Consider the following 25918-nt stretch of genomic DNA (forward strand, 5'->3'; position numbering starts at 1 on the left):
CAATCTATGAAATGAGGACAGGTACAGTTCCTAAACTAAATCAAGGCAGTGAGAACATATCTGAATTACCACTCAGAATCAATTTATAAGTAGGAAAATACCATATTAGATAGAAATCATGTAATGTAAAGGTTTTATTGCCAATTGCTGTAAGAGAAATAGTTGAGTAAAAAAAGGAAGAAAAACTCCACTAGACTGTAAGTTTCATGAGAAGAGGGACTGAATCTATCTTGTTCACAGGCACAATGGCTGGTACCCCAGAGATAAAAGTTTTTAAATAGAATGCATAAGCACAGTGCCTGTTATGTAGACATGAACTAGACAGACAAGTCCCTGCTCTTCATAGAGCATATACTCTGTGTGACACATGACCACTTAACATATCATTGTGTAATTGCTTGTGTAGAAAGTGCAGCAAAAGAGAATTCAGGGTGCTGTGGATGCACAAAACAAGATGTTGCCTGGGTCATGAGGGACGGTTTCTTAAGGAAAGTGGCATCTGATCTAACATCTGACAAATAAGTGAAATAAGCAAGTTAATAGACAGCAGCCAGACTGCCAGACCGAGGGGCAGAGTATGGCATTTGTCATTGTTGCTTCCAAAAATATATAAAACCATAGTATAAAAAAATAAGAACACTTTTTTTCTCAATCAACAGGAAAGAAAAAAACAAGGAAAAGTTGAGCTTGAGATATGGAAGGAGCTTTGAAACACAGAGCTGACCACTCTGAAAGAAACCACCTAGAGGACGTAGCGATTTCACATTCAAGGAGGCACTACAGCGGAGATGAAGGGGGAAAAAACAGTTCATGTTGTTAAAAAGATGCCTTCATCAGACAACGGTTGAAGGCTACACTCTCCAAATTCTTTTCCAGCCCCGAGCCTCTGTGATTCTAACTGGAATCAGAGCTGCCATGTCTCCCAGCAGCAACCCCAGCATGAGTTGCAAAGTCAAACAAGGAAAAGAGAATTAATCTCCAGAACCAAGCCTCCTTAGCCCAGGAAAGTTGATTTTCAGAAGTTTTACCCTCTCGTTTTAATTGGCCACACCTCCCATGTGGCCACACTCTTCATGCTACTCTAGTTCTTCCTCTTGTGGGGGAAATAATAGAAGAAACAAATAAATCTATATGTATATAATAATTACTCCATCCTAACTCCACCAGGGATCTCTATTGGGAACAGAATGTCAGAAGGGTTAGGAGAATAATTCTAGAATCAGAGAGACCTGGAACAAATCACAGTCCCACTAGTTTCACGTTGTATGATCTTGGTCATCTCTCTGAACCTCACGTCCACACGTGTAAAATGGGAATATTTATTGCACATACGGTGTGCATATGTACCTTATGTTTCTTATGAGGAATAAGTGAGATGATGGCAAAAAGTTATTTAGATCCTGCCTGGTCTAGTATAATCCCTCAGTACTAGCCAATATTTTTATTATTAATAAGAGGACCTTACTAAAAGGATAATGCTTTACTTAAAGAAATGATATTATAATGGTGACTTTTCAGACACTGAAATAAGAAAAATGGCAATATTCTGGGGGTCAGGAAATCAATGGATATGGAGTTGAAAAGCAAAGCTTAGTATAGCAATGATTTCCAGTCTGAAATTTGTTATTAACCCTTTGATAGTCTGATATCAAGACACAGATGGGTTAATTAAGTTGCCCAAAGATGCTGAGTTAGAAAGCAATGGAGCTGTAATTTAAACACAGGCAATTCTGAACCAAAGCCCTATGACATTCCAGCTATTCCAGCTGTAAAACAAACTGACTGGCTTCCAAAAAGGTGATATAGTATATTGGCTGTGTGTGGAGTCAGATAGCCTGAGTTCAAATTCTAATTCATGCACTTTCTCGCTGCCTGAGCAACCTTCTGCAGTTTATTTGACCTCAAATCTTGCTTCCCTCATCTGTAAAATGGGAGAGATAATAATTGTACCTGCATGTTTTACTGTCATGAGAATCAAATAATGGTCTCAGACAAATGTCTCGTCCATAACAAGTGATAATATTTAATAGCTAGTAAACTTTCAGAGCCAGGAAGACTTTAAAAACCATCTCCAGTTCCTAGGTTTTTACTGAAATAAAATTAGAGGACCAAGAAGTAAAGAGACCTGCCCAGAGTGGCCTAGATCTCAGAAGTTTTTGCTCTAACTCCCTGTGCAGAGCTCCTCACTGGCAGGAATGAGTCTTACTCATCTTGTGAGCTCTGGAATGCCTGGTGCTCTAGGGGTGCCTGGAAACACAGGAGGGGGAATGAAGGAGGGGATGAATGTAGGGAGCAAAGGAGAAAGAACCAAGGATGGGGAGAAGCAGACAGGGTAGCCTGGGGGAGTCAGTGGTCTACTTTGAACAGCTCCAGTGCTGCTGAAGTTGCAGATCTTGTTCTAACCTCAGCATTAACGATTCTCTCTAAGCTTAGAGACAGGGAGATTCTGAGGCAGGGGCACTAGCTGGGATCCAGCAAACAGTGAAGTCTATCATGGTAATCAACCTACTGCCCAAAGCACCCCACTTCCTTCACTTCACTGCCCCTGTCCACCCTTTTGAAGCTGAATGGGCTCTGCATGTGGCCACGGATGTGTCATTCATTAGTCATGCTGGGATAACACTGCCAATCAGCCCATTGGCCAGGGAGGTAATTTGCTTGGTGACAGAGGATCCTTTCCAGCTCTGTGCTCATTAAGAACTACAGTGATTTTTCCATTATTCTTAAATGTCTTAAGCATTGAATGTTTTATGCGATGGCTTTAAAAGTGACACCATGGCACTATGGGTCATTTCTCTGAGGATGGGCCCCTTCCATATTCTATTTTCTTTAAATAACCAATCAAGCTAATGTGTTTTTGGAGAATCAGTAATACCGTTTCAGTCAATTTTTTCCTATCCAAAATTCCATCAGATCACGAGTTTTGAGACAAGAATAAGCTAATAAGAGTAAAAAAGATGAATTTTCAAAGTTGTACTTTCCATGTGTTTTCGACTATCAGCCTCCGCAAGTCTCATGCCCTCCCCAGCTGTGGGAGCCATTTCCCACCACCCACTTGGGTCTCACAATATTAACTTCTACACAGCGGAGAACTATAAATGGATCTCCTCAGTGGGGGACAACACAGATTTCAGAATTAAATTGCCACTTTAGCATTCAGATTGATGTTGCCTGAGTCTAGCTTTCCTGTGTGCATAATCATGACCCAAATAAGTAAGGCTCCTTACCCTGAAAACAAAGCTCTTCGTAGGCTTACTTTACCTACCTGTGCTTTGTTTGATTTTGATGACCTTAATTCCTGATCTGTCTCTCATTCTGGGGTTCTGAACTGTATTTTTGTCTCACCTAATTAGTCCTCTGAAATTCTCTTTTGGTCTGTGATAATGTGATCCAAACAAAGACATTTTCTTTGGTGATCTAGACACCCTCCAAGGCTCTAGATCAGTGTTGCTTTCCAATTAGCATTAGTCAACCACATTTGGCTGGAGTGGTGTATGTTTTTTTTTTTTTTTTTTTTTTTGAGACAGAGTGTCACTTTGTTGCCCTGGCTAGAGTGAGTGCCGTGGCATCAGCCTAGCTCACAGCAACCTCAAACTCCTGGGCTTAAGCGATCCTACTGTCTCAGCCTCCCGAGTAGCTGGGACTACAGGCATGGGCCACCATGCCCGGCTAATTTTTCCTATATATATTTTGGTTGGCCAGATAATTTCTTTCTATTTTTAGTAGAGACGGGGTCTCACTCTTGCTCAGGCTGGTCTGGAACTCCTGACCTCGAGCGATCCACCCACCTTGGCCTCCCAGAGTGCTAGGATTACAGGCGTGAGCCACCGCGCCCGGCCTGTTTTTATATATGTATGTACATGTATGTGTGTTTATATACATGTACATACATATACATATCATGCTACCTTAGGAACTGAAATAATGAAAACAGTTCACATATTTTGAGAATCTCCATATGCCAAGCACTGTGCAGAGCATTTTTTGGGGGTGATTATCCCACTGACCTTCACAACAACTATATGAGATGGGCACATTTGTTATGCCCAGAAAGCTAAAACTAAGAGAAGTTAAGTAGATTAGCAAGGGGTAGATTTGAATTTAAGGCCAGGAAGTCTGACTTCAGAACTCATACACTTAATCTTGATTTATCCTGTCTATAGAAAAGTGGCAATGGACTAAGAATGAATCCGTGAAACCACTTAAAAATAATGAGAGAAGGTCTCAAATGATGGGAAAAAATCTCAAATAAATACATTGGAAGTTACATCAAATTTTAAGTACAAGAGGCCCAAATAAGTATCAGTCGATCTTGAATTTATAAACTACTCAGTTTCTCAACCAAGTCAGTAACTCATCTGCTCAGATTTTGTTTTCACTACCTAGAAGAATCCCTTCCTTGACTTCCTCCTGACCCTCCACCCAGATACCCTTTGCCTGGCAAACTCCTAAGTCTCTTTCATATCCTTACTCTTTCTCTAAGAAATCTTTCATCCCCCAAGTTAGAGTTAAGTGTCCCTCTAATATATTTCCACGAATACTATATTTTCTAACAGAAATTTGGAGAGACTAGTATTTATTATGTTGTGCCCTAGAACAAAGGAATGCTTGTGTATAAGTCCCTGAGATACACAGGTAGCCATATGATCTATATCGATAAACATACATCACACAAAGAAGATGATGCAAGGACAAGCAAGCGGAAAGGAAAGTGACCCATTGTTATTAGCTGGGGCTTTGACCCCAAACTCAGTGGTTCCAGTAAGTTGATCTTAGCTACATGTGTTGTTACCTTTTTCTGGCCATTTAGGCCTACAAAAAAAATCTCAGAACAAAACTCTTTTGTCTATTTCTCTACCACTACTGCTTGTGCCACCAAACACTGAAGCCCTAGTCTCAAATATCACCACTGTGATGCAGGGAAAGATGGATATAATTTTAACCAATTCCTAGCATATGCTTATTCCAGGGAGTGCATGGAGAAGAGTAAGGGGGACAAGAATGAAGTAGTTTCTATTCAACTTAAGGATATGCCTTCTCTTTACCTTATTCGGAAGTTTATGAAAAACATTAGACACTCAGGTGCCAAATTTGGAAATGTTTAGATATTCTTCTTCTAATTCAAACAAAAAAAAGGAGGTCAGAGAGGAGCTGGACTATTTCCTCCAGAGGTTAACAATTTCCAATTTCCTATCATAGCACTTTCTATACCATTGGGATGGGCAGGGTCCTTGGTATAAACAACAGGAATTCACTCTAGCTAAATTAAACAGAAAAGAAAAGAAATTTATGGGAAGCCTATGGGTACCTACCTAGGGAAAGTCTGGGGAACAAGTGTCTGAAGATGGACAAGGACCAAAGGTCCCCCACAGGCGTGGTCTCTAGGGGACACTGACATTGGGAAAGTCAGCCCTGGGCTCTTGCTCTGCTGCTGCTAACTTCCGGTAGGGCCACCACTATTGCCAACCACGACTAATTGTACCTGTGTTTCTGCTTTACTCTTTCCAATTTTGCAGGTCGTATACAGGAATATTTGACTAACAATTCTAGGTCACATGCATATACCAGGGAGCAGGGAAAGGATTATCTGCTCTAATTAAACATCTTTAGGGAGAAATGAGCCCTGCTTCCCACCAACAACCCCCAATGCATAATTACCCCATAACATAAAGGGTACTAAAAGGCTGAGTAGTTGAAAATAATAAATGTATGCATAACCGTACAGCCATGGACTCGTTCATATCTCCGACCAGATCATGAGCCTCATGAGAGCAGGAACCAGGCTATCCTGACCACTGATGGATGCCCAACTTCCACTCAAGGCCTGGTTCATAACAGGCACTCAATCGATGTATGTTTAATAGACAAGTGAAAGAAATATTTTTAAGTAGTCTCTATAAAGAAGTATGGGTATCAGGATATAAGGAACGGGTAGGCCGCCTACATATGGTGAATAACATGAACAGAGAGGCAGGAAGGCAGGAACCAACTGACCTTACAGAAAAGGGCATGAAGAAAATGGCCTCAGTGGAGTAAAAGATTCAGTGATAACTGAAGCTAATAAATAAGATGGGTTCAAATTATGGAAAGCCTTCCAGCTTTAGAAGGCAATGGGAGGTGGGAGCTACCGTATGTTCTTTCTATGCTAATAGTTTTATCGAGGTATATTTGACATACAATAAGCTCCATAGGTTTAAAGTGTACAATTTGATAAGTTTCGACATATTATACACTTGTGAAACCGTCACCCTGATCAACACCAGCGACATAATTACTGTATCCCTTCCCGGAAAACTTCCCCATCTCCTGGTGACCCCCTTTCCTGCCTTTCTCCACTCCCTTCCTGCTCCATGCCCAGGTGATCACCTAACTGCTTTCTGTTACTATAGTTTCCATTTTCTAGAATTATATATAAATGGAGTCATACAATAAGTACTCTGTTTTTATCCAGCTTCTTTCACTCAGGACAATGATTTTGAGATGTATCTCTATTGGTGTGTGTACCAGTAATTAATTTCTTTTTATCGCTGAGTAGTATTTACCATATGATTGCACCACAATTTGTTTATCCTTTTAACTGTGGATGGAAATTTGTATTGTTTCTAGTTTGGGACTATTATAAATGAAGATATGAATATTTTTATATAAAGCATTATATAAATAGACACTTTATTTCTCTTGGGTAAACACCCAGGATAAGCATGGTTGGATCATGTATTAGTGGTGTGTTTAGCTTTTTAAGACATTGAAAAACTCCTTTCTAAAGTGGTTTTACAATTTTGCATTCCTACCAGCAGTGTATGAAAACTCCATTTGTTCTATATCCTCCCAATAGTCAGTGTAGTCATTGGTATTACTATTGATACTCAGTATTAGAATATTAGCCTTCTGTGGTTTGGATTTGCATTTCCTTAAAGAATAATGGTGTTGAACACCTTTTCATATACTTATTTTTCATCCGTATATCTTACTTCAGGAAGTGTCTACTCTAAGCTTTTGTCCATGTTTAAGTGGGTTGCTTTTTTCTTACTGTTGAATTTAGAGACCACTTTATAAATTCTGGGTATAAGTCCTTTATCCAGGTTCTTGGACAGTCATAATAATAAAATGCACATTGTCTCAATTCTTACAACAATCCTCTGAGGAAGAGACTATAATTATATCAATCTTACAGATAAGAAACCCAAGGTTTACAGAGATTTAAGTAACTCGATTAAGATTTCACAGCTGATAAAGGGTGAAGCTAGAACCTGAACTCGAAAATCCGTGCTTTTCAGCTCAATTCCAAGGACCTGGGGAAATCAGTCCTCACAAATGCTAGCTCTCCAAGAAAAAAAAGAAAGAAAAAGAATGTTTTTATTGTCAGAGAACAGACTGTATTCATAAAAATGTTTCCTCATATAGGAACCCATCCAAGATGTCTTTGAAGAAGTTTTGATCTGATTGCCCATAACACATTTTGGAACACAGAGTTCTACTGCAGAACGAAATAGATGGGTAAAGTTAATCATAGCTTGTCTGTATCTAACATTCTTCCCTTGGCTGAATTTACCTGCATGAACCAACTATGCAATGTGAAAGGTATAATCTTTTTTTTAAAAAAAATTTATTATTTCAGCATATTACAGGGGTACAAATGTTTAGGTTACATATATTGCCTTTGCCCCACCCAAGTCATAAAGTATCTCATTTGAATCTTATAACACTGGCAGTGAGGCACAATTATCCCCACTTCACTTATAAAAATGATCAGAAAGGTAAATTATTTTTCCACTGCTTTCCATAGCTAGTTAATAGTAGAAATGGGAATTGAAATTAGGGCTTATGACTCACAATCCAATAATGTTCCAGTATTCCCCACAGTTTCTGGCTCTAAGGAGCAAATTATCCTGTTGGAATAATGTGTGCACAACTATAAAACAAAGACAATATACACATAGGAGCAAATATAGTTAAGCACATGTACTTTAGATTCAGAGAAGGAAAGATGAGGAATGAAGGAATAAAAATTTATCTTCCAAAAATGGTGGCAATTATTAAATATTCCTAAAACGAAGGAAGCTCCAGAGCTTCAAATGTTCTTGATCAAGTGCATCATTGGTAGCCCTCTCCAGGTACCAACCTTGACACTGTTCATACGAGTCCAAGCCTGCAAAACCTCGCTCCTTAAAGTATGATCCTCAAATCAGTAGTATCAGCATTACCTTGAAGCTTGTTAGAAAATAAGACTCTCAGCACCATGCCATCCCCAACAAGATCTCTTGAATATGAATTTTCCCAAGATCCCCAGGGGATTTACAAATACATTAAAGTGTGAGAAGTACTGCTCTAGATTACCCACCATACCCAGATAAGTTTTATGCATCTTCCGATGTGATTTCACAGCCATTATTAAGCACTCCCCACCCTAACTATTCCACTGGGTGCTCTGAAACTTATAGTCTATACCAGAAAAATCCCCTGTATCTTCAAACTTCTTTTTAGCTTCTCCATCAGTTGTGTGTTATGAGACCTTGCTCCTTGCTGGGGAAACTGCTTCCCTTGCTGGCCTCTTAAGTGAAGGTTGTTTTTCCTTTTTTTCCTTCTACCTCCCACATTGTACAGAGACTGAAGGTGAGGCTAGGTGCTCTCTACGCTCATCACAATCATTTATGACTAGTCAATTACTTCCTCCTTCTTACTTCAAAAATACAACCTTTTAAGAAGCATGTGCCATCAAGCTCTATCCTGCCTTGTGGCAGTCATCTGTCACCCTCACTGGCTTCCTGAAGACTCAAATCTCAAACTCACCACCTTATTCTTCACCACTACTCACCTCTTCACCTCTGTCACACTCTCTGCCTTCTCCACTCGATACTAGGTCAGCATTCCTTACCACTTCCATACCAGTGCCATTGTCTCCATTCAATCCTTGACTATCGCATCTCCAGTTTCTTCTTTTAACTCTCTTCAGTCATGTGCTTCCAAGGCCACATACTAGACCTTGTTATTAGTAATTATGGCATTCCTCCCAAAATCTTTTTTCAAACATCTACCCTTATCTTTGTAACTCTGTTAACTTTAGAATCTCCCTTACTCTCCCCTCCAAATCCATCAAAACCTCCATCCCACTGGCCCCACCACTTCTTGCTGTCCATGACCTGTCTTGCATTTTCACTTCCTTCCTTATTCTTCTTGGATTCCATGGGCAATCTCTACAACTGTTCCTTTTATATATCCCTAACTTTCTTGCTCCTCCCTTCTTCTTTAGCCTCATTTGGCAAAACCCCAACAAGAGTTCAACTCAGTGCTCCACCTATTTTGCAGTTACACTCAAGCAGCTGAAGGAGGGTGGAGAGAAACTCACTACAAGTCTGACTTGTCTCTCTTACAGACATTGGCCTAGGCAAAGAATTTATGAAGAAGACCCCTAAGGCAATCACAGCAACAACAAAAATAAATGAATGGGACCTGATTAAATTAAAAAGCTTCTGCACAGCCAAAGAAACAGTCACGAGAATAAACAGACAACCTACAGAATGGGAAAAAATTTACCCATACTAGAAATCAGATAAAGGATTGATAACAAGAATCTATTTAGAACTCAGGAAAATCAGTAAGAAAAAATCAAACAACCCTGTCAAAAAGTGGGCGAAAGACATGAATAGAAATTTTTTAAAAGAAGCTATAAGAATGGCTAACAAACATATGAAAAAATGCTCAACATTCCTAATCATCAGGGAAATGCAAATCAAAACCACAATGAGATATCACCTAACTCCAGCGAGAATGGCCTTTATCAAAAAATCCCAAAACAACACATGTTGGCGTGGATGCGGAGAGACAGGAACACTCATACACTGCTGGTGGGACTGCAAACTAGTGCAACCCCTGTGGAAAGCATTATGGAGATAGCTTAAACAGATTCAAGTAGACCTACCATTTGATCCAGCAATCTTTTTACATTTTTGACTGTCAAACTCAAGTAGGCCTTTAGTATTATCCAGCAATTTTACCTTATTTCCCTATTTCACCCTTCCATTCTCTATGATGGATGTTCACACCTTCTCAATTCCTCTGCAGCCTCTAACACTTTCTTCCTCTCCTCAATGCCAGCTCCTGACTCATTTTTCAGTTCATTGAGAAAATCAAAGCCAACAAAAGAGAACTATTGCGTCTTTTCACCACTTCTCTGCTTACAAGCTCTGTGTGTTCACCTACAGAAAGCCAAACCCTCTGTGCACTGGATCACACTGCCTCTCACCAACTCAAGACTAGGCTTCTGTGACTGATATTTCTTTCTCCTCGTCATATTTCCCCCTAAATATCAAGTCATTCCAAACAACACACAATATGCTATAATTTTACTCATTTTTTTAAAAAAATAAATCTTTCCATTGGCCTCATGTGTTTCAGGGAAAAACTCCATGAGATGTTAGCATCTTTTCACTTCCCCATATTCTGTTCACTTTTTAACCCACTTTGGGCAGATTTTCCTCCCCACCACTGCATGAAAGCCACTGTTTTCAGGGTCATCAACAAATCCCATCTTGCCAGATCCCGTATTAGTTCCCCATTCTAATCTGCGCTCTCCACTCCCTTTCCGGTTCCTTTTTTGCCCCGGGAATTTTGCTGGGTTCTGTTCCTATCTCACTAACAACTGATTGTCAGTTAACGAGTAAAATATGAATTACTACCAATTTAGCATGTTTCTTATTGTAGAGAAATGCAAATTTAATAACAAGCTCTTATTAAAAACAACAAAACCAGTGAGACTACCGAGTATGTATCATGTAATACTATTTCAGGTATTGAAATTTCTGTCATTCATTAGCTGTGGGGACATAAAATGAGTCATGTAATTTCTCAGGGCCTCCATTACTCTATCAGTAAAATGAGAAGATTAGAGTTCCTAAAATTTCTAAGACCATTTATTTTAGAGTCTGAAAGAGAAACTCTATGAATCCTTGAGGATGAGATGTATTATTAGTCAGCGGCTGAAGCCAGAATCAGAAACGTGTGAAGATTAAAGAGCTGGGCATATCACTGGTGTGTGTAGGGGGGTACTACCATTCTCTCATCTGTCAAATAGGAGACAAAATAGTAGCTAACCAGACTGCTATCATAGCAGGGCCCTTGAAAGCCTGGCCCAATCACAGAACTGGGTTGAGACATGCTTCTTCCCTGATTCTCAGAGCATGAAATTTATTTAATAAGAAACAAGAGCTTTCATTTTACAGTTAGAGATAAGGCATATAATTTAGAGAGATAAAGAGGGGGAAGGAAATAGAGAGAGAACACAGGAAAAAAAGCAAGGACTTGCCAGAGAGGTATTTCAGGGGAGGTAAAGACTGCATGGGCCTGAATTTCCCCAAAATGTCACCTACTTCATAGTTTTGTCATATGATCACTTTCTAGCTTCTGTGATATAACTGAGAAAATCATAGCTATGTCTATATAATATTTTATAATCAGCACTCAAGAGTTTTTAGGTAATTCAGAAAAACTAAGATGTCTATTATATATCTTCTCATAGTGCCAAATGTTTTTTAGCCTCTTCACTTTGGCGTTTCAGAGCAGGAAGGGATCTTAAAGATTACAGTGAAAACATCAATTTTACAGATGATGACACAGAAAGTGAATATATTGAACAGATACATTCACTCTCAGTCTGGATTGGAATTCTTCATTTTTTACTCAAGTAATGAATGGGCACACTTATAACTTTGACTCAAGCAGTACAAAAGCAATCCATGTAACCAAAATATTTGTACCCCTGTAATATTCTGAAATAAAAAGAAAAAAAGAGGACAAAAAAGAAATACAGCAAATAATACATACTGAGTGGCTACCTTGGATCAGGAATACGCTAAATATTTTAGTTGATTATTTTATTTAACCTTGTCAACCACTTACACATTTTTTACTATTATTACACTTCTCTCATTGATGAAGAAACTCATTTTAGAATGGTTAAAGTCACTATTCCAAGTCACTTCTGCTTTGACAACCTAATCTCTTAGTCAAGACCATACACCCTCTGTTTTGTTGTTGGATGCAGAGTAATGAATACTAAAAACTGAATGTGTGTGAAACGTTTCCACTATCTCTACAACTGGCTCTCAATGCAGACCTTCCTGCCAGAGCTATGTGTAATCTGGAATAAAGTGGAAAATCTGGAGAAGTCATGCTGGGAAAATTCTGGCAAACCTACAAAATATAGCAGATGGAGAACAACATGAGTACATAATACTGCTCCCTTCTGTTTTCACCAGTGCTTGTGCTTCCCAGTCTACCCCAAAAAGCGCCCAACACACAGCAAGGGCATAGAATATTTTGTTTATTGGAAAGATATTTTGAAGCTTGGTTTCTCCTCAGAGATTGTATACTTTGTAGTATGAATATAAACTAATAGGATTTCTGTTTTTAATGAATATACCCGAACATGAATCCATATGACCATTGCTATTTTAAAAGTAGCTGCCCTGAGGCTACCCAGGTTAACTGATAGATGGTAAACAATAATATTCCAGGTGGAAAAGATCTTTATGGCTTATGATTTCCAGTCTCTTTTTATAAAAATAGAGTTAACTGAGGTCCAAAAATAGGCATCTAACTTATACAGGATTGCATTGTGAGCTAGAAGTATAGATAAGTCTAGAACTCAGATCTCCTGATGTCCAAGCTAATAAGTGTTCTTATCACTCTAAATTTTAGTTTAGTAAATTCTACATACCACATTGAACATATAGCTCAAGCAGCAAAGGAAAAATGTAAAAAAAAGGAGAGAAGAGTCTTCTCTATTTGAAGTTGAGAGTAAGGTAGACAATGTTCTAGCACATTGTCATCTACGAAGAACTAAAACTTTGAGAAAGAGTTCATTTGTTTATTTAGCAAATTTTATTGAATGCTCACCAGGTGGCCAGTCATTCTGCTGGGTGCTGGAGATACAACCATAAATAAAATACAGTCTCTACTTTCATGAAGTTTACATTCCAAAAGGATAGACATGCCAATAAGATAAATCAAGTAAACACAATAGAAGAAAATAAATATTTATCACAAAATTACAAATTGAGATTGGTATGAAGATAACAAACCAATCTCCATGACAGAAAATAATACAGTATATTTGCTTTAGGTAAGGGGTTCAGGGAAAGTCTCCAAGCAAAAGACTTTTAAGCTGAAAACAGAAATATGAAAAACAGGCAGTTTTACAAGGCCCCAGGGCAAAGAGCATTACAGGCTGAAGGAGCTACATCTGAAGACCCTGAGGCAGGAAAGCAAAGCACGTCAGAGAAACTGAGTGAAGTCCTCTGTTGCTGAAATGCACCGGGTGACAGTAAGAATGGAGAATAGTGAGGTAGGAGAACTGGACAGGCGCCAAATGGTGGGGACCTTACAGAACATGTTGAAGACATTAGAATTTATTCTAAGGGCAAAGAGAAGCTAATGGAGGATTTTAAGTTGGGGAATGACATGATTCTTTTTCTGTTTTACAAAGATCACTTTTTCAAAATTAGATGGGCTAGATCAAAACCCAGCTAGGACTAAAACTCAGGCATCCCAATTCCGTGCATAGTAATTTTGAATAAAACATCTCTTCCATGTTCCCCTGACATCATCAGTGGAAATGTCAAGTGAGCTGACAGATATAAAGTCTCTTTGAAGAAACAATCAGAGCTGAACTGTACCCAAGGGCAAGGAGGAGGAATCCTAGATCTTTCTTCAGACTGCTCCAATACACACATGATGCTCAGTGAAGACTGAAAAAGGTGACAGCCCCTTACCCAGTTCTCTTGTATTATCCCATCTTTTCCATACAACAATCCTGACAAGATATGCAACTCTGAGCCTGATCTATACAATAGAAAACTGAGGCTGAGAGAGGTTAAAATGATTTCTCCATCAATAGGGAATCAGTATTTTTTCTAAGACTCTTGTTCTACCCCAAATCTCAATGAATTATAATTCTTGTAAGTTTCTTCCCAAGCAGAAAGCTCTTAATATCTTCAGCCTTGACAATGGGAAAACAAGCAGCACAAAGACCCAAACCACTCTTTCTATTAAGAAAAGAGATATACATTTCTGCCAAGATTCACCATTGTTTGCAGGGGACTCAAGTGGCTTAGTTTAATTAAAACTAATGCAGTGTCACAATAACACTCTGATATCAAATTATTAATACCAAGAATCATTGTAAATAGCACTTGAGCTCTAGAAGGGAAAGAAATATATCAAATGATGACTCATGCTAATGGGTTTGAAAGACTAACTAAGAAACAAAGGTAAAAGGGTAAGAAGTCCTTCTGTCAGCTTCACTGGGATACATGCTGAGAAGCCAGTTCTTAGCACTGATACTGTTCATCTACTCAAGGCTTCAGGTCCATTAATGATACCTTCTAGAGTTAGCCAGCCTTCACGAGGAGGCTCATGTCAATGGCTTTAAATGACTAAAATGAGTTTAACATTTGGTGTGGGGAAAGGTTACCAGATATATCTTCATCTCCAGGAATTTCCTTTCCATTGGAGAAGAAAAAAATGGTTCTCTGAAAGCCTTTGATTAAAGAAGCAGAATTTAGTGGAAGAGCTTATCAGACAAAGAGATTTAGAAGGAAAAATGGCTTCTCATTTCAACTCTACCAACCTGCCTCTTGGTTGCCAGATCCCTTAAAGGGGCTGTCCCCATCCCTGGGCTTTGTTTCCTTGTCTCTAAGGGAAAAAGTTAGCTTAGATTATTTCCAAGGGTTCTATTATTTCTAACCAGAAGCTCTAATACAGATGGTTCCCAATTTATAATGGTTTGACTTACAATTTTTTGACATTGTGATAGCACAAAAGTGAAATGCATTTAGTAGAAATCGCAACTCCATCATAAATTGAGGAGTATCTATTAAGTGGATTTTCGACTTACAATACTTTCAACTTAGAATGGGTTTATCAAGACACAATCCCATCACAAGAAGAAAGGCATCTGTAGCTCATGATTTGTACACAAACACTCAAATTACTCTCAATAGGTCATGAATCTGAGCTTTTCTAGAGATGGTAAAGGGTTTAAAAGAAGCCCTCCACGTACTTCCCAGTTCCACCTGGTACCAGCAGTGTAGATTTGTGATACTTGTAGTACAGCCCATGACTGTGCAACAGAAAAGAGCAAACAAGCTTGTCAACTCCTCAAGGAACTGAATTATGTATATGCTACTCTGGGAATCTGCGTGAATATGTTCATAAAAAACAGGCTAATTATAATAAAATGAAATAGCTATGTGAGGACCTGCATCCATCCCATTTGCCATTAACGGCTCATCTCGATTAACTTCAATACCCCTCCATTGAAGAAGTATATATATGACAAGGTAGGAAAAGGATTTATGACTCCTGTTGCTGGCCAAATCTCCAAATTATATGTTTCCTAAGCCTTTCTGAATTTCATTTTCATCACAGTTATTTCAATTGTAATTATACAATCACCCATTATAATTATATTCAATTATAATCATAAATCATTTAAAAGTTTATTTGATTAAATGAGTGTCCTGCCACTAGATTCTAAACTCTGTGGTGGCAGAACTGTACATAGTGTAGTTTCTGACAAGTAGCTTAAATACTAATAAGTGAATAAATGAATAAAGTACTCAATAAATGATGGTGGTAATGGTAGTAATAGCAATTATAATAGTAGAGTCATAACATGCTTTCTCTATAGACAAGCAAATCTAGTGAAAGAGGGTACTCTGAATCCAAACCCAGATGACTTCTCTTATGGAGTTAACCATGTCCCTGTTTCCGGTCCTAAATATCCCCAGTATTTTGCATGGGAGGTGAAAGAAAAACAGGGATCGGGATATAAAGATGTAAACTTCACAGGTCAGACAGTGGACCTCTGCAGTTATTGCCTCTCTGGTTCCCTCTTCCCTTCATCCAGTAGGGAACTGGTCCTCCTCTGCCAATCACAGACTTAGGCAAGAACTCCAGGCTAAGCAAACCTTATTCTTTCTTTGAGGAATTTAACTCTTAAGCAGAGATTCAAAGAGAGAGACTATAGTCAGAGTTGAGCCTCAGGTGACAGTGACCCAGCCATGATGCTCATGAATGTCTGCTGCTGGGTGCTCAGAGCTACCCTAGCTCCTCTCCCATCGAAGGCCAGGCTTTTCATCTCGCCCTTTAATTCTGGGAATCACCCAGTATGCCACAACTAAATACGCTGTGGGTTTTTTATTTGTTTGCTCCTATAAGCTTTATTATTGTCCATTCAAGAAAATTAACTGATGTAATTTACAAAATAAAATTAATATAGATCAGATTGTATCTCATACTAAAAATATATCTTTTTTCCAAGTTTTCATACATTTATAAAAATTGATCATAAAACAGAACAAAGAAAATCTCCATAATTTTAAAAGGCAGAAATTATACAATCAACATTTTCAAATAAATGATTTAAAAACTCCCAAATTTAATCATGTAAAGAAAACGACAGACTTATAATTCACCTTCAATGAAAACGTGATTGAAGACAAATGTCAATATTACATTTATGCTTTCTACTTCAAATCATGTGCTGAATGCCGGCTGTGTACCAGTGTCCCAGCCATTGATCAAATGTTTTCATTCTTCCTTCACCCTTCTCGAACTCGTAGGGAAGGAAAATAGTATTTATTGAATGCTCACTGTAAACCGAGCACTGTGCAAAATTATTTGTATTCATTTTGCCATTTAATCCTCACAACAATTACAATGAGTTAGGAATTGTTAACAGCACTTGACTGATGAGAACATTGATGCTTAGGTAGAGTATATAACTTGCCCAAGGTCATATAGTTTCAAGCAGAAAATTTAAACCTAGATCTTCCTGACCACAGAGCCCAGGGTTTTGTTACTATATTGTTAACCAGTTTAGAGTCATCACTAAAAAAGAGCAGCTATAAAAGAAACAGCAAACCATAAGACTGGAAAGAGACTGTAGGAAACCCGATTGCCACCAATCAGATCCTAATGTCACATGGGCGGCAGTCCTCCTGTCCTCCTATCTCTTCTCTCCCCCTCTTTCCTTCGTGTATAAATCCATCTATTCATCAAAACTTGATTGAGAACTCTCTGTGCTGTCCACGTGGCAGCGCTGCGCTAGCCATGGGAGTAGAGCAGTGAACAAGTCAGCGCCCTGCCTCTGTAAACCATAATGTCATTATTGGGAAGACTGGCAATTTGAAAAAGAAACCACAAAAATATCTGGAAGCTACAGAGCATTTTTCCAAAGTATTGTTGGAACTCACAACAACCCTGTCAGTGGAGGAATAATTCATGTTTTTAAATCCATAATGACACTGAAGTTACTGAAGCACAGACATATAAAATATCTTGCCCGAGCACTCATTAGGCCATATATAGTCCCCGTCGATGGTGGAGCTAGGATTTATACACAGGTTTTCTGACTGTGGAAATGAGGAATTCCATCTACTGCTATTCCCCATTTTTTTTTCCTAGCCTCAATCATGACCCTAGATTCTTTATCAAAATAACCAACGATAAACTTCTGCTTAAGAGTCTACCTAAACATTTGTACCTCCATAATATGCTGAAATAAAAGAGAAAAAAAAACAGCCTAAGAGAGAACTATGAAGAGCATAGACTGCACTGAAAATTGTTGGCCGTATTAGTTTGTGTTCATTCTGACTTCAACTCCTGTTCACATCACTCTTCACAGTCTGCTGTGTGACACCCGAAAAAGACTCCTGCAGTATTAGATTTCCCCCTCTCCTTGCTTTTGCTGTTGGCTCTAAGGATAGCCACCAGATCAATTTAAAAAGCAGGTTGTTTAAGTGTGTGTGTGGCGGGGGAAGAACAAAATTGGATAAAAGTTAAAGTATGAAAAAGCCATCAATTTTTATTTTAACCTGAGACCGGCCCCTTGTCCCTCTCTAACCTTTAGTTCCTCTTGTAAAAAATAAAATTGTAAATCAGATGATCCCTGAGTTTTTTCCAGCTCTGAGAGTCAACAGGTCAAAATTGATTCTGTAGGAAACGGTAGCTACTTCTTCCAGTGCCACCCCAGGTACTTCTGAGAACTTGATGCAAGAATGCCTAGTGTAGTTTGAAAAACCCTAAAAGCCTTCCCAGCTCAACAAGACCTCCTTCCCTTTCCCAACACCAGGCCTCAAGTCCCTTCTACTAGAGATCATGCCTGGACTCACAGGATCACACCAATTCAGAAAGAAATATTGGGCTCATCTCAGTGCTCCTCCCACTTTAATGTGCAAACAAACCTGAGTCTTGTAGACATGCACACTGTGATTCAGGAGGTTGGGCTGGGCACAAAATCCTGCATTTCTGACATGCCCTCCCATGATGCAGATGCTGCTTCTCTGCAGAGGACACTCTTGAGTAGCAAGACACTCGTTCATCCTTGGCTGACTTAGAATCCTTTCCAGCATCCCTGAATGGTCTCCAGTCTCCCTTATATGTCATCACTTCTAGGGAAATCCTTGCCTATCACAGAGCTGTTATTTTCATTCAGAGAACTCAAAGAATCATTAAAAATATTTTTTTAATTTTAATTCAATATTCATCTTTTTGTAATATCTTTATTTGGACCAAAGAAGTAACATGGAAAATGTTCAATTCATCTTCCACGTGACCATCTTTTAGAGATGTGCAAACCATTCTCAACATTGCAGCCCAGGCAAGTGTTCTTTCCTCCAGGCTAAAGCCTCCCAGGGCTTTTCACTCTCCCTTTTATGATGTCTCATCTCCCTGCCATCTTATTAATACTTACCCTCATCTGACTCTTCTCAGAATTCCGACAATTTACTGGAATGTTGTCTTTGAGTCTCCGTTTTTATTGTGTTGTCAAAAGTATGGTTTGCTATTTATTTATTATTCAGAAGAAATTGTGTGAAAAGGCATTTCAAAGAAAAAAAAACAGAAATTGACCATGAAACATTAAACAATAGTCAACTTTAAACCAAATTAAAATAAGAATATTATGCCCCCAAAGGGAAACATAAGTGATGTCCAGTGCTAGTAAGGTCTTGGGGACATGTATATTCTCAGTCACGGTGGTAATACTATAAATTTCAATAGTCCTTTAAGGAGGACTGGAATGTGAAAGATGAATTTAACTATTTTTGTATCTCTAACACATGCTTAAAAAGAGGAGTTAAAAAGAAGTCCACTTGTCTCTCTGTAGCCAGGGGTCCTGCAAGCCTGAATTCAACCAACCATTGATTAAAAATATTGGGAACAAAACACAGTAAAAAATACTACAAATAAAAAAACACAGTATAACAATTACTTACACAGCATTTACATTATATTGGGTGTTATAAGTAATCTAGAGATGATTTAAAGTATACAGGGGAAACTGTGTGGTTAAGTGCAAAATACTATACCATTCTGTATCAGGGACTTAAGTATCTGTGGATTTTGGTATCCACAGGGGTCCTGAAATCAGTCCCCTGCAGATGCCAAGGGACAGATGTATTTTAGGGTTAATTTTTTTAATCCTATCTTTGTGACCCAAAAATTCTACTTCTGTGAATCTAGTTATTGGAAATATTTTTGTCCCGGTCATTTTGTTTTCTTCTTTATCCCAAATTTGGTAATACAACTATTACTACTATAACACTTACTGAGCACTTACTATGTGCTAGATGTCTATGTTAACTTATAATAACCTTGAAGTAGATACTGTTATTGTTCTAATTTTTACAGAAGTAGAAACAGGGACTCAAAGAGGTTAAGTATCTTCTCAAGGTCACACAGCCAGCAAGTAGTAGTCCTAGACACTTAAAGTCCTGTTGATTTATTTTATATTTCGGGCTCTTCCATCACCTCCACTGCTACCATCTAAGCCCAGTGACCGTCATCCTTCACTTGGACTAGTGTAGCAGCCTTGTGCTCCTTCATCTTCTCCACCTCCATCCATTTCCTCCCTGCAGCCAAAAGAGATCTTTCTGAAGACCACATCATTCTCCTGCTTAAAATGTTACATTGGCTTGTTTGATAGCCAACCGAAAGAAAACCAAACAAAACTTTTGGCGTGGCCTACAAGTCACTGCATGCCCCCCAGGCTCAGTGACCCCACACCTCCTCATCATGGGTACCAGGCTTCTCCCTTTCAGGACATTTGCACGTGCTCTTCGTTTTGCCTGGAATGCTCTTCTTCCAACCCTCACGCCCAGTACTTCCGGTTGTTAGTTTCTACTTATCTCCATGATCTCAGCTCTAGATTGCATCTTCTATCACTCCCAATAAAGTACCTCTTTTGTGTAACCTTGCTCATTTTACCTTATTATGTGATTAGTTGATGAGTCTGTCTCTCTGAGCCACAAAAGCCCCCTGACTATTTTTGTTCAAAACACCATCCACAGTGCCTGACACACTGAATGGTGTTATCTACAGGTAACCTTGTTATATAAATAATGCTAATATGGCAAACTACCACTTCATTATGTGGACTAATTTACACCAGAACAATCTGAGTATGCATCTGTGTAATGGCACTTTGACAAATTCTATTAAGTTGAGTGCATAAAATTTTATTTTTAAATTTAAATCAAGAAGTCCCTTAAAATGTGATTTGAGTACAGTATCAGCTATGGACTGATCCTTGAATGAGTGTGTTGTATCCACAGGAACACTTTCTTTAAAGGTAGCTCCAGTCATACCACTGAAATACATGGCTCAATAATTTATATGAAAATAATATAACTTTTTTTACATGGTAATTCTGAGCCAAAGTTCAGCACAATGACCCAGCACTCAGACCACAGAGGGTCAGGTCTAGTACAGGCCCTGGCATTAATGATAATTAGCTATGTGAGTTTGTGAAGCATGTAACCTTTCCAAATCCTGGCTTTTCTCATATATAAAGCACGGGTAATAAAAATACCTCCTCTTTGGGTTGTTGCAAGGATTAGAGAATTCAGAATCTCTAAGCTCAGTGCCTGGCACATGGAACACTCCATCGTGGAAACTGGCATTGCTGCTGCTGCTGCAGCTACTGATGGTAATGAGATTTTCCCCCAGAGAGACAAAATGCTTAAAGAAATGGTAAGATTTTAAGCAGTACCAGGGAAGGAAATTTAGACAATAGGGGATTTTATTTCCTTTTAAATCATACCACATCGTCAGGTGCTGGCTTTACTGAGTCATATTCTGATCTGCAGGGAAAACTGTGTATCTAGATGCAGCTCAGGTATCCACTTTCATAAAGAAATAATTACCAAAGCCTCCATCTGTTAGCGTTTTAAGCACTCTTAGTAATTCTCTGTTTGCAATCAATAAATGTCATAGAGATTAGAGCTGAAACTGGCTTTATTTTTATCAAAGAGTTCAGAAAGAAATCAAAAGCCACCCATGATTCTCATCCCAGATATGTGACATCTCTTGCCATAGAAGTTCCCATGGACTTTCTGGGAAACTGTGAATTCAGAGATGAGTCTGTAAAAATTAATTTAAACCAAGGGTTCTTCTCCTTTCTCTACTGTAAATCTGCCAGAGCACAGACCCACCAGGCTTCATAAGAAAAGCAGGAAGGTTGATCATCAAAGGTAGATTTACTGTGATTAACCAAATGCCATCAATATTATGGAATATAAAAGCAGCCTGGGCCATCATAACAATCCTCTCAATTCAACGATAAGGAAACCCACTAGAAAAATGGGCAAAGGACATGAATAGACATTTCTCTACAGAAGACATATAAATGGCCAAAAAAATATATGAAAAGAGGCTCAATGTCAGTAATCTATATCTGTTCAAACTGGAGCTAATAACTCTTGTTCTGGCCCTGCTAGTGCATAATAGAACTTCCTTCCTTGTTTTAGACACTCTGCTTTTCATTGATGTTATCCGAGGTCACATGAGTATTTCCTAAACCCCTAGGATGCCGGGGTTGAGAACTAGGAATGTTATGCCTCTGATCTAAAGTTCTGTTTTTACTAACACAGTTCTTAGGGAAATTTGTTCAAATTGTTAGTATCTATAAAATAAATACCGTCTTATAAGATAGTAATGATTTTCCTAATTATTCCTTTGACAAATGTGGTTGCTGTATAGTTAGTCTAGTTGCTACAATGCCTCTTTATTATTTTTGGTCCATTTGCTGAGTGAATCCTCATTGCCTAGAACAGCACTAGATGCTAAAGGATAGGAAATCTCAGAAAAATGAAATTGAGACTCTGACATCCTCACAGTCACATTTTCCCCGCAGTTTTCATGCCGTGTTTCAGGTGGTGGAATTTTTCATATTACCCTGTATGATGATAGTATGGTACAAAAATTTCCCTTCCCAGCCACAAGTAACACAACAAAAAAAGAAAAGAGGTAAAGAAAAAAGCCTTTGGGTTTACTGAGAGTGAGAGTTTTAGGTTGTTACCTCAGTATAATCTAGTCCAATTTCCTGACTCAGTGCTGGATATGAAAGTGGAGCATTCCTCTAACAAACGCTGTAAAATATATAGCATTTGTCTAGGGGCCAGTTGGTGAGCAATGAGAAAACTGTTATTCGAAGCTGAAAGTATCCAAGTGGGGAGCTAATAACTTGTCATCTCAGTTTATAGGTCTCTGGAGAAAGAGGAGCCACATGTGGCTCTGAGGGAGAGAATATTGTTCTGTTCTCTGGGATACAGACTACTTTGTGCCCCCGAGAGATCCAGGATTTTCAACTGGAAGCTATGATTGGATAGGAATGTTCGGTTATCTCCAACGGGGGAGGGAAAAGAATATTTTGCCTACAAGAAAGAATATAAGCTAAATATTGCTGTCCAGTGAGGCACAATGCATAATTGTTAATTCTATTTACCAAATATTTTTGGCTTTCTCCTCTTAGGCACATGGTGAGATGGTTCTTCTTACCTTCTTTGGGATTAGGAGTGGCCATGTAACTTGATTTAGCCCTAAAATGTGGGTGAAAGTGATGTCAGTCACTTCCAGGCAGAAAATTTAAGAACCAGGGTGCCCTTTGGGAATCCTCCTCTGGGAACTGTGAAAATACCAGTTGGAGCCCACATTCCAATGTGAGAACGATGTAGAACAGAGAACAGGGTTGCCAGGCAACCCTCGATGGACAAGTAAAATGAGCAAGAAATAAAGCTTCATTTATTTTCATCCACTCAAATTTGGGAATTTTTGTTATTAAAATATAATCTAACCCACATGACTGATATATTTGCTGAGTGTCAACAATTCCTTTATTCTGTGTGTGTACTTGTGATGACAGGGATAAACAAAGAGCCCACCCCGGAGTATTAAATACTATGGTAAAGACTGCTTGTGGTAATATATGCACAATGCTTATAAGAGTGCCTGGAAAGAATAAGTGCTCAATAGATACTAGCTAGTGTTATTGTTTCTCATTTTATAGATTTTAGTAGATGCTACTGGTACCTGCACATCACACCTCCTTGGCGCACTTGATTTTAGCCACAGCCACGGAGGGTAGCCCTGTGCAAGCTCATACTTACCTATGCTGATAGGGTTGCACCATAAGTTTATGTTACATTTCTATTTTTCTAGTCCATAACCTTCCCTGAAACATGGAAGCTTGTGTAACCCATGAGCATGAACAGTCCAGAGATACAGGGGAGTTATTCCCCCCAGGAACAACCCTCAAACTATAGAGGACAAAAATTGATGGGTAAATACTACTTTCTTGTCTTTCAGGTGAAAAGTCTGAGAGATGCTCTGTTCACTCACCAGGAAACCCCGGTGGAATTGAGTCCCTACTGTTGCTCCCTGAGGTTTCTACACATTAGACTTTGGGTGCCACCAAATATTTGAAAGTGACTCTCATACTGTACTTCACTCCTCTGAGCCTCCTTCAGGCAAAATATCGTCACTTGCATCACACACCGCCTGCAGGATAGTGGGCCCTCACCATTGTCACTATCTTCATGTAGCTTGAAAGTGCAGAGCCAGACCTTGGTGACCCGGGGCCTAGATGATCACGTACTTTCTAAGCAGCTACCCTGACTTGTTCTACTGCACTGAACGTTAATTAAAACTTAGAAGTACTTTTCACATTAACAGATCCAAGCATATCACCCAGTTTTTAAATCTTGTATTAGTCTTTTGATCCCAATAAAAATAAAGACATTCTCAATATTAAATTCTCATTATTATTATCCTGTCACGTGTCTTATTTAAAATACTATATTATTTTGAACATTCTACCAGGAACTAATTAACCCTCCTAGCAATCCTGTAAGGCGATACTGCTGTTTTACTCATTTTGCTGACAGGGTAGCTGAGACTAACAGAGATTAAATACGTTCCTTATGGTCTCACAGCTAGTAAGAGGCAGAACCAGGATTTGAACCCTAAACCTACAGTAGAGGCCAAGTCTTTATCAGGCCTATAGCATCTCTCTGTGTTGAGCCTCCTCCTGCATCCTGTATTAGACGTCATTTTATTTGATTAGAACTATTGTATATGATTAGACCTACAATGTGGAGATGCCTTGGACTTGTTAATTTGTTGCCCCATGCATTAAGAAGTACCTTCCTCGGCCCCAAGTTTACAATCTGCTACTCTTCCCACTTATCATTTTAAAGACTCTTACATCTCAGTGAGATATCTTATCACAATATTTAAACTTTTTTCCTATTTTATCAGAAATATATATTAAAGTTTGTAAGTAGTGATTTCAATGTCAAAGCTTATCATTAATGAGAGGGCCCCAATTCTGGCTCTGTAATAACTTTTGTATGTCTGGAGACATTGTTAATGCTGTTCACCAATTTTGCCTAGTTTTGCATCTTCTGTGCACATGCTAGGACAGCACTTCCTGCCCCTGCTGTGGTTGAGTGGATGCACATGACCAGCCTTGGTCAAGAGCTGTGAGCAAAAGTGTCATATGTTATTTTACTTTTGGGCTAGAGCCTATAATGACCTACTTGAGACCTTCTAGAGCTCTCATTCCCTCTAACACAATGATCAGCAAAGTTCAGGTGGTGCCCACTCTATCAGCCTGGGTTTGAGTGGGCAGAACATGGCACAGCCCCTCCAGCTGACGCATGATACATTTGTAGTGTGAGTAAAACAAACCTTTATTGTTTTAAACCACTGAGATATGGCAATGATTTGTTACGATAGCATAAATTTATCCCATTTTGATGACAGATTATTCTTGGACAAGTCACTTTATCTCTTCAATCCTTAATTTCATCATCTGATTTAACCAATAAAAGGGGAATAAAAATTAACACTTAGTGAGTACCTCTTAAGTATAAGTTGTGTCATTATATGTAATCTAATTTATTCATCTCAATGACCATAAAAAGTACCATCCCTTGCAAAAATATTCCTAAATCCAAAGAAATATCTCAACTCCAGTGCTATCATAGTAATCCAAGCTACGAGTAACTCTCACTAGCTTCTTACCTACCTCTTGTTAAAATTTCACCCACCTTAATTCTCCTGCTCACAACTCTCCAATGATTTCTCCCTGCAGTTTGAATTAGATCCAAACTCTTTATCATATCCTGTAAGAGTTTATATGAACCTGTACCCACCAGCCCCTTCAATCTAATCATTCAAACTCTTCTGACCACTCATTAAGTTCCAGTTATACCGATCTTCCTGGTGTTTTTAAAACATAGCAAGTTTGTTTCTGCCTCAGGACCTTTGTACTTGCTATTACTTTTGCTGAGAACACACTCACTTCCTTTAGTTCTTTCATAATAACATCATCATTCAGATGTTTGTTCAAGTGACATTTCCCGAGATAAGCCTTCTTTGATCACCCTTGATAAATAATTATTCATCAATTATTGTCTGAAATCATACTAGTTTGTATGTTTTCAGAATTCCCTACTGTGGGAAAAGCTCCGTGAGGGCAGAGACCTTGTCTTGTTTGTTCACTGATGTTTCTACAAAGCCTAGAACATTCCCTGGCATACAGTGAATCCTCAAAAAGTATTTGTTGAACACAATA

General features: G+C 38.7%; 1 long non-coding RNA gene across 1 annotated transcript in view; it reads right to left on the reverse strand.

Annotated features, from left to right (window-relative positions):
* LOC123638045 overlaps positions 1-25918 on the reverse strand; it is a 310100-nt gene that overhangs the window by 233502 nt on the left and 50680 nt on the right. The gene's annotated exons all lie outside the window — the stretch shown is intronic.

Source organism: Lemur catta, chromosome 5, assembly GCF_020740605.2.
Source record: "Lemur catta isolate mLemCat1 chromosome 5, mLemCat1.pri, whole genome shotgun sequence".
NCBI lineage: Eukaryota > Metazoa > Chordata > Mammalia > Primates > Lemuridae > Lemur > Lemur catta.